The 15,740-nt window shown below is 38.3% G+C and overlaps 1 protein-coding gene across 2 annotated transcripts in view; it reads left to right on the plus strand.

Annotated features, from left to right (window-relative positions):
• The window catches only part of TENM1 (teneurin transmembrane protein 1), a 348,410-nt gene that overhangs the window by 157,946 nt on the left and 174,724 nt on the right, over positions 1 to 15,740 (plus strand). The window lies entirely within an intron of this gene.

Genomic DNA, 15,740 nt, shown 5'->3' on the forward strand with positions numbered 1-15,740 from the left:
TTGAAACGTTTGGATCTGACCGTATGGTTTGGCAGCAGCTCTGGCCCACACCTTCATGGTCTGGTACAGCGGTGGGCTGCCTCGGGTTTTGCTGTGCACTAGTTCGGCTGTTGTTTGTGCACAGATCAGTTGCTCAGTGATTGATGGGCTTCCCAGGGATAGCAAAAGTAGGTATTAATGCTTGAAGCGATCGCCTCAGTGCTGTTGTCCTCTCCGGTATTATCCCTGTGGCTGAGGCAGCTGAAAAGTGCCAGATATATTGGAATAAGTCCTTCCCTGCCCATTATGGATTACTGCAAGTTGTGTATCATCTTCATGTGCCAGTGAAACACTGGTTTTTCTTCTTTTTCTTTTTCCTCTCCCCCACATTGTTCTAGGATTTTTCTTTTAAAGTCTTTCAAATCACTTTTCCTAAAGTTTCCACCTTTCTGGAATATTTTAAACTTGCACCTTCCAGTCTGAAATAAACTAGGTGCTCGTTCGTAAGTGAACCCTTCACAGTTTCCTTGGTGTTCTGCTACCTAAATTCTTAGATGTATGTGTTCATGCTATACAGAACATTACTTTGGCCATTAGCAGATAAGTAAGGTCCTGATGCTAACTGCAGGCCATAAAATCCGGACATGCTCTTCTAGAGTAGCACCATCAAAATCAATGAAGTAATTCCTTTTGAGTCCATCTAAGAATCTGTTTCTTCACTCCGGTTCTTACACAGACAGATGGTCTTCCATACAGCTGGAACAGTGTTTCATGCTGGTATCTTCAATCTCTCAAATTTTAAGGAGGTAGTTTTTATGTTTTCAGTTGTCTTTTAATACATTTCGTTGTGCTGCACAACACAGCAGGTGACATTATGATGTGGGTGCTTTATATACTAATTTTGTTGGTAATACTTTGTAGCAGTGCTTTAAATGTCTAGTGGTGTTATTGATTCACATTCCATTAGTTTTAAATATTGATAAGAAATTATTAATTTATTTAATGCATAATTTCTGTTGCCTTGTTTTGGCTATGGAAAGAACTGATCTATTAACTCCAGCCACAGTATTTATGGATAAAACCCTTCAGCTTTAAAATTAAAAATAATTAGCTGTTGTCACAGTACTAATTATTGTACATACAGTATCAGCAGGGCTATAATCTATCTGTCCAATATGCATTCTACTTAAATTGCATTAATCATAACTTGCTTAAATGTTAGCAAATGACTCTACAAAGTGCTAGCAATAGCAATTCTTGCAGTCGAGAAATAATTAAGATGTAAATCACTTCTATGCATCATCGCCATAATAATCATATGATAGGATATGAAACTGCTGCATCCGCTTTTATACTAATATTTAAGATAGTTACACTTTGTGATGGCAGCATGGTATAGTACCTCAGTTTATTTCCAACTGCTTAGGGCCATGTCATAGTCAATTGAATTACTGAATTTAGATTTACTTTTTTTCAAAGTAGTCATGAAAGTCAATACTGGTCAAGTATACTCTAAATTCAGACTAACATTGTAGACTTTTTTGTAACATGATGCTTTGCTTTAACAGGCATGCTTAGAGTAGAATTTATCCTATGAAGTTCTACATGTCAAATATAATAGTTTTCAGGTTTTACTGTGAATGTTATATTTTCCATTAGTGCAAATTGTTATGGTTTACTCACCTTAACATGGGTATGCAATTTTATATGACAGTGTATTGCTGCAGAACTTTATTTTGCACACGTTTGGTTTTATTATGCCATTCGCTTGATTCTTAGCCTCCTTTCTTTGTTTTCAAGTCTGTATTGCTTTGCATGTTAGCCATACTGGCTGCAACGTTTTGTGATCAGCTCAAAACCAAACACTCCTGCAAGCTTTAATGTTGGGAAGGGTAAGCACAGTTTATTGAGGAGCCCACCAGCTCAAAGCCTCTATCCGTGTTTTTTCCTGTGAGAAAATGCTGTAAAACCACTATCTTACCATGCACATTTCATTTCAGAAGCTTCTAACTATCGTTGCAGTGATAAACGTGAGCAGCCACACCAGGAGTTGAGTCATGGTGCCCATGGGGCCAAGGCAGGAAGGATGAAGCTGAGCTAGTTTGCTTGACTCCTGAGCTGCTTTTTTTTTTTTTTTTTCATTTCTTTTCTTTTTTCTTTTTCTTATTTTTTCCCCAAATGCAATTTGTATGTTAAATTAGCGATCTATGCTATAAATTCCCATACAGAATTTACTAAATATTCAGAAAACAGATACTCTTCTGAGATGAATTAGAGTGGGAATATTTAGGTGAAGTTTTCAAGCTCTTGTAATGTGAACTCATTACTGGGTTTGAAATTTTTGGAGGCTGTAAATTTCAGTTCTTTTTTGAAGAGTGACAATACTTAGAAGGCTGGAGAGTTTGTCCCCGTCTTTTGTTTACCACAAGGTTATCAACCATTTGATGGATATCGCTATGCCTGAGATTCTCAGGAGAAGGGGATTTAAAAAGTGTTTTTATAAACAAAATGAATAAAAGTAAGACAGAGTAATAATGAGGAGCTGCATTTGTCAGCTGCTTTCTGAAGTGTGCCATTCTTGTTGCTGTGATAATAGAGAAAATTAATTCATTCTGTCAGGACCGCGTGACAGGAACACCGAAAAGCTGTGAAGTGACTGTACACAGTGGAATAAAGGAAATCCACTTTGATCTACCATTTTTGATGTTTTATAATTGCACTTATTATCAGGTCCTTTGCTCTCTTCTGATTTGACACAAGATCCATTATCGGTGACAGCGTGAATGTGAACATGAGCTTGATTTGAAAAACTACTTAGGATGAGGTAATAGGGGAAAAAAGCTTTTTGCTCCTAACTGTTGAGAAAAGAAAAAAAAAATTAAATCATTTATGTTAGTGCTATCAGCTAATATCTTCCCAGAAATGCTCTCCTTCATGTGTAATATTGTTTATATGCTGCATTTGAGTACAGCCTGTTTAATTAGCTCCCTAATGAAATATTGTATAACAAAATGGAAATTTATCATTTGCTTTTATGCCTTTGTTCAGCTACAAACTAGGGCAGGTCACTGTGCCCAGCCTGAACTAGACACGGTTTTCTTTCCTGCTGCATTTGAATAGAACCCATTTAATATTTTTTTTTAAATGCTGTCTATTGAAAATTTTCAAACAAAGGTATAAAGTGCTGTCCTTTTAGCTTTCCATGCTGTCTCTTATCTCTCCTGCGTGAGATGAGAAGTACTGCTTCACAAAGAGTCAGGTTACCAAGTTTCTTGTCTTTTATTGGGCTATATAGTAGAATTAGCCTGTCTTTATAGCATCAGTGGTGTGTGGATACATGCAGAATCCACGGTGTCTTTCTCTTGTAGATGAAGAAAAACTGGTAAAACGGTTATTCGCTATTTTAAACGGACTTCAAGTTACGCACAGAGTTTTACTTAGTTCCTACTGCAGTCAACAAGAAGCTCCCGTTGGCTATATTTAGCCTACAGTTTGTTTACCTTGGCTTTGGTAGGTAAAGAAATAACTGACCAGAGTACTGGTGACATTTCTGTGGGGGCAGGCGTGCTGCCCCAGGCGCGAGCCCAGCGCCACGCAGGAGCCCCCTGCGCCTTGTCAGAAAAGCTCCTCTCACTGAAGACTTCCACCACCATCTGTGAAAGGGAAATCTGCCACTGTGACTTATGCCTCATGTTAAAGCACTGCCTGTATCTCTGTGGTGGGGCTTTAAAATGTAAAATCCCATGTCTTTGCAAGTCTGCTGAAAGCCAAACATTTCAGGAAGCGTGTCAGTGCCAGTGATGCTTCCCCAAAGCAGAGATCTCTGTTTGGAGGTGAAGTGCCCCATCAGAGCAAGAGGTTCACAGAGGAAAGGCAGTTGTCAAGATACTCGCCTGGAATAATGGTGGAGGAGAGGATGGATAAATGATACCCTCAAACCAGGTACACAATTAGTCTTCTCTCTTTTTCAGTTGCTCTCCTAATCTCTTGCAAGCTACTTCACTGCATGTCAATAATCAAATATTTATTGGAGTGCAGACACCACCATGCTCCGTAGTGTAGTGGTCAGGCAATCCCACGTTATGTGACTGACAGAAGTTCAAATCTATGTGCCAACTACATTTTAAGAGTCACGGCATGTCTTGGGTAGCAGGTGTGTGCTATGAGCACCCAAGGTTCATGTCCCATGTCTGGGTCAAACAGAGCAAGTAAAGCTGAGCCTCCCGTGCTCAGATGAAAGCTGTAAAACTGGCTAGCTAGGTTTGTGAGAAGTGTTTCCTCTGTTTTCTACCCTTAAGTGTTCTCTGCATTGCCTAGTTATGCTTATATACATTGGAGTCTGGTGAGCAATACTGTCAAGTCTAGGGAAGCTGTCACCCCGTGTTCACTATTGCCAAGCTTAATAAGACTTAGCACTTCTATAGTGCATTTTTATGTTCAAAGTGTTATAGGAATATTAAATCAAATTCTGCTCTCAGCTGAACTGTATCCCCATTCCTTGCTTAGCTTTGTTTGACAGTAAGAACTTGAGGCAGAAAATAAAAGAGCTTCATTGCACTGGTGGAAGTACCAGGAGAGACCAATAGAGAAGGAATGTGTTACTGTACCCATTGAGAGTGCGCTTGGCAGTTCTCTTGCATTCACCTGGCTTATGTGAAGGGGTAAGACAGTGTCTCACTTCATCTGTGCTTCCCCCATCACGCTTTTGGGAAGAGCATCTCAGTGTATTGCCTGTGCTCCCGTGACAGGAGTTTGCCCCTGGTTTTGATACATGCAGGGACCGCTTGTGTCCTCTGTGACTCCACGTAGCAGCTGCCTGCAGCCCTGCTCTGCCTGGAATTTGTGGTGTTACTGAATGCAGAATTTTCTTATAATTCATGGAATCTGTGCTGGAAATCTTCCAAGTGATTTTCCATATTCAGTAATAACATGGACAACATTGTTCACACTAAGACCAGCCATTCAAAGATTCTCTACTGATATAACCTAATAGAGCAGCTTTGTCTTTGACTAATGCCGGGGGGGGGCAGCAGGGGGGCTATTATTAGTAGACATGGAGTTTGCTGCTGTTGCTATGGAGTTTTGAGGCGGGGAGGTTAGGGAAATAGAGTCATTATGAAAGCAGCATGATATGTTTAGGTTTTTATAGGTAAAGCATGGTAATTTTACTGCTGCCTTTATAGCATGTGAAATGGAGCTAAAGCCTCACAGTGGAGGATGCAAACATACACGGTGCTGCTGTCATACTTGGAGATCATCTGGAAGGAGATGAATCACTAATCAGTAAATGGATAAACTTCCCAAGCCATTTTACTTTGTATTAATGTTGGAGCCTGATCAATACCATAAACGTCAGCTACAGTTTCGGTCATTTAGTTCAGTCTGATGAAGTAAAAGTTGTTTTCGCATTAGCTATCTGTCACGTGTAGTGTGCAGCAATGTTGTTAATATAAACGATGTAGCATTATAATCATATTTGTGCTATCAAATTGCAAGGATATTCACATGAGATTAATTTTCGCTCAGCAGATGTCCCAGGCAATGGCACCGATTCTTTCTTCACAGTCTCTTTGGGACCCGTGCTGTTGCTGTGCAGCAGGCAGAGCGAGTGTGGGTGCTGGCACATGCACTGCAGAACTGAGCTGATGACAGGTCCTTCCCTTCCCTCTGTTTTTCATGTCCAATCAACAGGGCAGACTTAGAGCTGTGGGGATCACTACAGGCTGTAAACCAGGGGGGTCTCTGCCATCTGATATTCCCTCCTACATTAGGCAAAATTTCTATCTGAATTTGGACAATGAACTACCACACAGCTGTCTTACATTTTATCTTTATACTCAGTTTTTCTTTCTTCAGTTAAACAGAGTCATTGACATGTTTACTTGTACATTTTTCAGCTGTGTATTTTTTGTACAATAGCTTTGTTTTGATAGATATGTGATGTTGCTTTTCCTTCAATGTAAGATTGTAAAAAACAAACTGGAGGAGGAGAAAAGCTGTGTCTTGAGTGGCTCCCTCCTTTTTGTTGTTTATGATGCATTTTTATTTCACAGTTTCTACTTTGGAATTCTGAAGAGTTCAATTTCAGCTGAATGCTACGACTCAGCTCTAATAATTACTTTTAAAAGCTCATTTTGAAATTGCATAAGCTGAAACTGCCAGCTGATCTTCACCCATTCTGTCCATCCTCTTTAGTAAAAGGTAACTATAGCATGTATTATTGACAACTACTTTCTCCACTTTCTTTGTTTGCATTCAGTCTGCGTATTCCATAATAAAGGCAGGCAAGTATATAAAGCACAGTGCAAGTATATGAACAGAACTATTTGTTCTATCCTAGTTTCCTTGGTAATTCTGTTATTCAGTACTGTGAGATGAGTTTGGCGGAGGGTACTTTGTTACCTGGTTATTGCATCATTCAGGTTGAAGTGCAGTAGTTGCATTTGTATTGTTCACAAAACCTGTATGAGGCTATTTACAGCATGTGCTAAGAGTCACATATTTCAAAAGGCTACAAGTAAGCATCAAAATTGGGATTTAAACATTAGGATGAGGCTCAGAAGAAGGCTTGAATTACTATTCTGATCTGGACAGTAAATCCTATAGCAGTGGTTTCATGGGTTCCTTATCTGTGTTGAGTTTCAAATTGCTATTGAAGTGTCAATACCTAGCTCACTCAGAGATCTGCAAATCAAGTATTTCGTCTCTAGTTTTTGCATTATGGGTGGTACATGACTTCAAGGGAGATCCATCCTTCTTTTTCAGCCATGAGAATGGGTTGCCTGAAACTTGTTGGCTGAATAAATTACATGCTCATCTTGTTTTCCCCAAATGTCTTCTGTCTCAACTGGGGCTGACCTCATCACGTAGGAGGGAATTCACCAACGGCTGGAATTTGCTTGAGGTTCTCTGGCTGGAGCAGGACGCAAGCAGTGAATGCGGTTTTGCTCTGCGCTGCTATATTGCCATATGTGAAATGAAATCCTTCAAGATGATAAAAATGTAGCCTTTTAAGTAAACTGAGCAAATACCAGCCTTACTTCTGTTCTTTCCACTGGGATTTGAAGTCAGTGGAGATTTTTGTATATGTATAAAATATACATATGTATATTATGTGCTTAGACACATAAAAACACTTCCTATTCATATGTAGGTTTTCTACTTGGATGCACTTAGGTTTCTGTGTATGTTGCCAGCTTAGTGTGGATAAATAATTATCTATATAAAATTTTATTCGTAAAATACTTGCAACTTCCTCATCTCAATGGCAGTTTGTAGCAACAAGATCCCAGATTAAATGTGGTGGTAACAAAAAAAAAATAATTAAATTTCTCTCCTAACAGTTTCATTTAGTGATCCACTCTACTTTTATTGTGAGTGTAAATAATTGAATAACTACTGAGTTCATTATGTTGTGTCTCTATCATTACATCTTCTTTTTAAAATACACAATGTTTACTGTCTCCTCAGATGGTATTTTTTCCACATCGCTAATCTAGTCACCTGTTTGTAAAATGTCTTCAACTTTTACCAAATTGTTCTGAAAAAAATGTGTCAAGAATGGAAGAAAGTATTCCATAAGACGTGTGTGTAATGATTTAACACTATTTGCCTTTTTACTTTCTATCCAATTTACTCTATTTTCCATGCTGTTACATTCTTTTACTAAGGCTGTACGAAGAAAAGAGGTTTTCATTGAGCTGTTTACAGACGTACGCGGGTCCATTTTCTGAGTACTTGGAGTTAGTTTAGATCTCAGCAATCAATTTGAGGTGCCTTGCATTTGTTGATGGGAATTTTCATCTGCTGATGTATGGTCCATTCACATACTTCTGCTGGGCCATCTTACTTCACAGACTGCAATAAGTTTGTGCCAACCTGTATTTTACTGGTTCTGTGGTTCATCCCTTTCTAAATCACAAACGCAGTAACCTGTTCCTAGAGCAGAATCGTGCGGTGTTCCACAGTTGATATTTTGAAATGACAAATTTTCTGTTCCTAAACATATAAAAAATGGATATGCCCTATCAAAGTTGGGCTGTTAGCTTCTGTGGTTACATCTAGCAAACCAAGGCAGAATAACATAATCGAAATCCATGGGGTTAATCCCATATCATGCTGTTGTAACTGGGAAAAGAGATGGGTCCTAAACTTACCCCTAAATCTTTCAAATAAAGCCATCTGCTCAAAAGTTTGGTCAGAACAGGTTTTAAGCCATCATCCTGGCAATAAAAGGAAAATGAATGATTCTGCAAGGCATACAGCTTTTTGTACATAAAAATGAAGCAACCTTGAAAATCTATTGACTTTCCAGTAGGTTAATATTTTCAAGTAGGTGACTGTAGTCTATAAAAGTCAAGCCTGAAAACAGATGAACGTAAGTTCTTCTAAGTTGCTATAAATTGTTGAAATTTGCCTGAATACGTACTGAATGTGCAACACAATGAAGTCTGGTGTTTGACCGTTGAGGTCTAAGTTTAATGGGAATCCATAAAAGTACAAGCTCAGTTTACACAGACATCCTATCCCAAATTTTATGGTGCAGATGTGCTTATTAATAAGACAGTGAAAACCCTTAGTCAGTAATTTTTCCCTGGACTTTCTAAGTATTAAAATATGTGAAATACCAAGTTCTTTCCAAAATTGAAGAGTTCAGCTGCCTAAAGAAAGTTACCATCCATGCTGGATGGCCAAAACCATAAGGTGTGAAATTCTCCAAGCCCTCAGCTTCTTGAATTCTGTTTGGCCAGTATGAGGAGGGACTCGCTGCCTGTGCGGCACAGGCCTGGCTTTGTGGGTCTTTGTTTCTGGCTTTATTTTCATGGATATTTCACACTTTCAAAAGTTATCTTCTGAAAGCCATTTTTTGCTCTATTTGAAATTCTGAAATATGTAGGAGTTTGGCATAGGATTCAGAGCTGAACAAAGGATAATAATCAGTTTTCTTTCAATAATTTGATTTTCTGAGAAGTTAGTGGGCTTGCTGTTCTTTGGTTGTAAGTACTGTAAGTTTCAGTTGAGGTATAATTATTTCTATATTATTATTATTGTTACTAAAGCAGCTTTGCCTAATCTGGAAAGCAAAAAGCAAACAAAAATAGCCAATAATGAGTTCTGAATAATTTTGAGTCAGTTTTAAGAATGATAAGCAAAGACTTACTGCAGTGAGCTCTCGATCATTGCATCACTTAAAGGGAAATTTCTTCTATAGCAAAAGGTGCAAAGAACTTTTTTCCTGAACATCAACTCTTGCAGTGTTTGACCTCCAGGTATTAATTACTTTTTAATTTGGAGTGAGTATCTTGATAAATCTTCGAGTCTTTATTAAGGATGTGTTCCTCTTTGATATCCTCTTTTGTTTAGGTTTCAATTATTTAATTACAGGTCTTGATATGAAACTAATCATGCATACATCCATATGAAGCTGGCGTACTGGCAGGATAAAATCATTAAACAGTCATTACTATAAACTGACGTTGGCCTGTAATTTTTGCAGTTAACGGGGGAGTTGATGCTTGGTGAACAATCCAATTAAAACTGGCAACAAAAGACTTAAAATGTCAGCCAAATTGCTTTTTAATAGTCAACGCAGCCGTCACAAAACATAAACATTAAAGTCCCCATAGTAGCATAAAGCGTCATGGTGAAACAATTCTAGAAAATGAATAATAATTACAGTATCCTGAGAATTCTCTTAATAGATGTGCACTCATTAAAATACTTTGTTGGTTAGATTCATATGAAAAAGTATGTTTCCCTTGATACTTCTTTATGCATTTGTTTTGAAGGTTTTATTCGATATTTTATAGATGTAATTTCTAGTAATATTCAAAAATGCATGTCTTATTTACAATGAGTTTAAATAACTATATAGATAAGCCTTGAGTGAAATGCACCTCAGAAATGTGTTGGAGGTGAACTGAGGATACAGCCACAAAGAACTTTTAAAACCTATTAATGCTGCAAAATGATGTCATCTGTTAATTTTGAATTGCACTAGATTTCTTTTGCAAGTTGAGCAAGAATCGCAGGAGAAGCTTGTCAGCCCTTACTGCCTGAATTAACCGTCTGAATCTGTTTACGCAGAAACGATCCTGTTGGTACTTGATAGATGCTCTGTTCAGATCTTCAAAGCTGTGTAAGAGTGCAGGGCTCCTAAGAACTTACATGCAGAGTGGACTTAAAAGCTCTACAGAGTTCTGAGGAACCAGGCCACAGCCCCCGGTTTAGTGGAGAGGTAGAAGTGTGTTGGTATTTCAGAAAACCTACGTGCTTGCTTGTAAACGCCTAAATACGCATTAGAGAGACTAACTTGAAAGCTGTGGGGCTGTGCCCAGGCTGTTGTGTTCATTTTCAGGCATTACATTAGCTTTTTCTGTGTTGTTATTTTTTCTTTCCCTACAGGAGTTTTTCTTTTCTTTAAAAAATAATCGATTTTTTGTTTACCATCAGTTACACATGTACTGTTGTCTTTCCTCCCAGCAAGCTCAGTTCTATAGGAGAAGTGTCAACATTCCTAACTAAAACGTTAGCAAATCTCAATGGCAGGAATAGATCTCTTTGTAGAAGTATTTCTTTTATTTCTGGATTGAGAGGGACAGGAACTTGTTAACTGCTTCTAGGGATGAAAGGCAGAAGTAGTCGGTCAGCTAATTCTACGCTGAGGTATTAACTAATGTATTGTAATTGAGGACCGTTTAAAATCATTTGGTGAGTGACAGATAGCTTTCTGTTATGCTACCTGACAATTACATGCAATTACTCCTTAAATCATACCATGTACTTCTAGAGTTACCAAGAATAAATTGATGCTGACTACCCTACAGCTAAAGTTACCATTTTTCTTGTGGTTAAAAAAAAAAAATCTCTTATTTAAAAAAACAATTCTCTGTTTAAGTAGAGAATTAACAGATAAATTGCAATAATTCCTTATGTAAAAAATTGTTTTCTAAAGCAAAACTTCAAAAGGACAATATATGTTTTGAAACTGTAATTTGTCTTTAAGAATTCTTCTTTAAGAGATCTGTCAACTAAAGTTTGTGAAGTAGAATATAAGTGAAGCTGAAGTAAGCAGTCTGGTTACCCGCGAGCACTTTACCCTGACAAACAGGAAACTAGTAAGGCTGTTGAGAAAATCCTCTTCTACTGTCATGTATTATTTTTTATTAATTTTGAATTATTTTATAGTTCAGACTGCTCTGAGGAGAGGATAGGATGGGAGGGGCCACATGTGCTTTGATTTTGTAAAAAAGCCATTGTCGACAATAGTTCTTGACAAGTGATAAGCACACATACTTGCTGCCTGACAGTTCATCAACTGTGTTTAAAAGTAACCTCCACCAAGACAAAGTGGAAGTCTCTTCTTGACTTCAGGAAGAGTAATGGATCATATCCCTAATTGATGTAGCAGGTTTGAACATATGTGCAGTCATTCAGGAAGAGCCATAGAAAAGCCTCATCAGTTTCACCAAAAGCCATTAATTCTATTGCTCAATAGTAGGTTTCTGTATAGTTTTCATTCTGATCGTACAAAATACCTAGCAGAAAACTGTGGGAACAAACAACTTTGCTACCCCATACAGGCTACAAAGAAGAGTCACTTTAAAATTAAGTCTCGGGGAGCACAGCAGAGATAGTTTGAACAGAGACAGTACAGGAGGTGCAGACTTATATCAGATGCAGCCCCGTGATTTATGGTGAATTCTGTAGGTTCTTTGTATGGTTGAACTTTGTAGGTCCAGGGCTATTTGTTCTGAACAGCCAACTCTGAGCAAGCTGCTCTCCTCTCCACTCCTGCAGAGCAAAGCCACCCGCTTGGCGCCAGCACCCGATGGTCCCCCCGGACCAGCGCTGCACCTCTGCCCCAGGAAGGCAGGGAAACTAGCCTAGAAGCAAACTTTTCTACAGAATGCCCAAATCTGCTTCAAAAACCCCAATATGGTGATATGGCTTGAAGTAACCTCTTGTTTATTTCAGTGTGATGAACGTTGAGCCCTAAGGCTCATGCGGGACTCTCACAGACGACGTAGGCTGTGTGACTGGCTGCAGCGTCACACAAAACCTAGTTGCAAAGTCTTCTGGCAAGAAAAATATTTCTTAGTATTTCTTCATAAAATACTACTGTATTGGTATTAATTTGAGATAGATATGCATATAGAGCCACAGTGAAATTCTACGTATGTTTACATGTTATGGATACATTTGACAGCTTTCTCTGCCCCCCACAAGTTATTATGTAACAACAGATAAATGAATTACTTATTTTATACTCCCTATAATCATCTAAGTGTCACTATAAATATGTGTAAAGATGTTCATTTCAAGCAATTTAACGTCAAGGTGAAATCCATAATAAAAAACACATGAATTACTGTTTTGTTGAATAAAATAGAGACCTTCATTTTCCTATATAAGCTATAAACATGTCTTTCAAAGTATTATGAACATAGAAACTAATCTGTATCTCTCCTGATATTCCCTCATTAATATCTTTCTAAAAGGATTGTCTTAAAAATGAAGTAAATACATGGGGATAGAGACAATTACTGAATGATGCCGGAGAGCTTTCTACGCCTGTACATGGTATTGATTGTAAAAATGGATCTAGTATTTTCAATTATGCTCTGCAAAATGCCAGGAGATATGCTACATTTGACATGGTGATCTGGAGTACAGAGTTCGGTGTCCTGAGCAAAGCCTTTATATATCCAAGTGGGAGAAGCTGGAGTGTGAATCATCCTTGAAGCCAGAAAGTTCAGGCACTTCCACCTTGAAGTAAACTTAGAGTAAGTTTGCAGTGCTGCCAGCAAAACACTAGCTCTAAGCTCAAATAGACAGGAGATATGCTTGGGATCTTGCCCCCAGTAATTTCAGGAATGTGCATGAACATGATGCTCATCAGGGCTTAAGTTTGTTTCCTGATGTAACTGGGAGGATTAACCATGTCTTAGGGCTTATCATCTTTTCATATTTCCATAGAGCCACAGGATATTTTTATATTTACAACAATATGAATCAACAAACTGATCTCTCTCAAGGCTGGGCTTTAAGCTGAGCAGGGTTCTGTGCTTTAGTCAACGGGTGGGACTCATACCACTGTCCCCAGCCCTAAGAAGGCTAACAGTGAAATGGAGGAGTCTTCATCTTGGCTGTTGCAGCGCAGTGAACTCGGGTGCCACAGGGAAAACTTTATTGGGGTCTGTAACGGGGCCCAGGCTCCAGCAGTCTTTTTTACTTAAAATGTTGTAAAGTAGCAGGAGCACAGATGAAGCAAGTAAGGGGCAGGCAGGGAAGGTTATCATCCACTGCAGAGGCGCTGGTGACAAAAGTGGCTTAATATGTCCATATTCATGATATTTCACTGAACTGCTGGGCTAAATACACTGTGTATTTCGGTATGATTTATAGTTGCTAATTCCATTACCTATAGATCCCTTTTAGAAAGCCCTCACAGCTAATGAATTTAATGACACAAAGGCCAAAACTTGAATATATATCACTCTGCCGAAAACCATCAATAACTGGGGAAACATTAATTTTTACAGCCATGGCTGCTTGCAACCTATTTTACCAATCATAAGCTGTTTTTTAATCAAAATCTGTTCACCTCTAAGGTCATCAAAATTTGCTGCCTGGCTACTTGTAACTGCCTGGCTTTTGTAAACTTGGATGACAGGCTTACTCTGTAAACTATAATCTCTCCCGCTTTGTTCAGAGTTTTAGAATAGTGATTGTACCTTCCCCTGTGAGTTGCCACAGATAGAAGTTACAACTTGTGATATTGACTGAACCCACCACTTGTAAGTAATGGCAGGAATTACACCTTCTCCTGAAAATACCACCTTTAAGCTGGCTGTGGGCTGTCAGTATCCGCTTCTATCCTTTGAATGCTGTGTGCTGTTAATCGTGCCAGCAGCTGCTTGATCTGCTAAACAAACCCCTGGAAGCCTGGGCTGGTTTAGGTTGTTCCCTAAGTCTCCATCATAACTGGAGTGCTGCTTTGCTTCTCCCTTCACGTTTTCTCCTTGACCTGTGAGGCTTAACCATCAAGAGTCTGTTCCAACCCAAGACAAGCCTGGAGTGATTTAAGAGGAGTCCTGTCTCGACTGGATGGGTATTTGAGAGAATCTGATGGCTGTACCACCTGCAACGAAGGAGGCTGAAAGGGGTGAGCAGGGTAGTTGCATTCCAAATTTGTCATATTAATTGACATAAATGTGAGCATTTCATATAAATGGAATCATGTGTTTCACATAAATATTATACATAGAGTGCATTTGTATTTAACAGCTATGTGAAGAAGTACTATAGAACTAAGCTATAATTCAGACAGTTCAGCAGAATAAAAGCACCTCAGGAGCTCTAGCACTTCACTCCCCTCTGGCAATGTTTATTTTATATAAACATGCATCAGTGTGTTTATATTGTCAGGTGCTTCTGCATGATAACATTTAAAACTTGCATCTTATCCACAGTACACAGCGTTACAACCTGAAACTCATTTCTGGTTACAAACTACAGCACAGAGAGTGGCGTCTTATAGCGCAATGTTTATGTCCAAAATTATTCCACTTCAGCAATCAGGCTCCCAAGTTAAAACACTGAGTGATGGGGTTAATTAAGGAGGAGTAGTGCTACTGTAGCTCTAATGGGCTACAGATATGAGTGTCTCTAAGTGAGGCAAACTTTGTCAGGAAAGGTAATGTCTTTCATTGCACCAGCTGATATAGCTGGAGAAAAAAAAAAATATAGCTTTGGTCCCACAAAGCCTTCTTTTGGTTTGAGTATATTAACGTTTCTATCATCAGGGAAAAAAAAAAAAACACTCTCCCATGCACATCTTTAAAAAAAAAAAGAGTATATCAGTCTTATTTCAATAATTGTACAAAGAAAAACTGACAAGTTAAATATATGGTACAAAGACGACAGATGCCAGGATTTTTTGAGTCTTGAAAAGCAGAATATTATTAAATGCATACTGTCAGCAAAGTTGGAAAGGATGGCCATGTGATAGGTCCCTAGGGATAAATCACTGCCTTTCCTTCTTTAACGAGTTCTAACCTCCATTCTTTTGCTTGAAAAATTCTCCCACATCTTCCTGCAGCTGAATCAAGAAAAAGTTTGTTTGCAGAGACACTTTTGAGATACTTCTGATTTATTTTTCAAAACACTATGAGATCTTCCATATTTTTTCACTTTTATCATGCTACTAATTGATGTTTTACCAGAAATAGAGCTCAGCATGCTACCATCCTGACATGCGACAATGATAGCAAATTACTGGTGAATATAAGATTCCTGCTAATGAAAATTCCTTGTGCTCTCTGTTGCTAGAAGTTTAAAGGCATTGATACTTAATATCCATATCATATGCAGGTGATAAAGTCCATTTATACTATTTAATTTGTCCATTTATACTATTTAATTTGCGAAGATTTTCTAGTAGAGTTTAAGCAATCCATCATTTTTTTTGTTAGAAATGGACCAAAAATGTACATTAAAGTAAGGGGGAAATCCCAGGCTCATATTAGTCCACTCTAAATAAATATGGACTTCAGAAGGAGTTTTAGCTGAGTTTAGCACTATTTCACAAGAGATCGTATTAAACAGAATTAAAGAAACATAAAACATTCATTTCTGTAAAAGCAACAGTGTTTTAAAGAGAGACTTCCTGGTGATGCTCCCATCGTGCTTTTTTACTCTGGTGCTCAAAACTGGATAATTATGTTTTTGTAAGGTTTCCTAGAATTCAGTCCATTATG

This window comes from Falco cherrug, chromosome 15 (genome assembly GCF_023634085.1).
Source record: "Falco cherrug isolate bFalChe1 chromosome 15, bFalChe1.pri, whole genome shotgun sequence".
In the NCBI taxonomy this organism is placed as follows: domain Eukaryota; kingdom Metazoa; phylum Chordata; class Aves; order Falconiformes; family Falconidae; genus Falco; species Falco cherrug.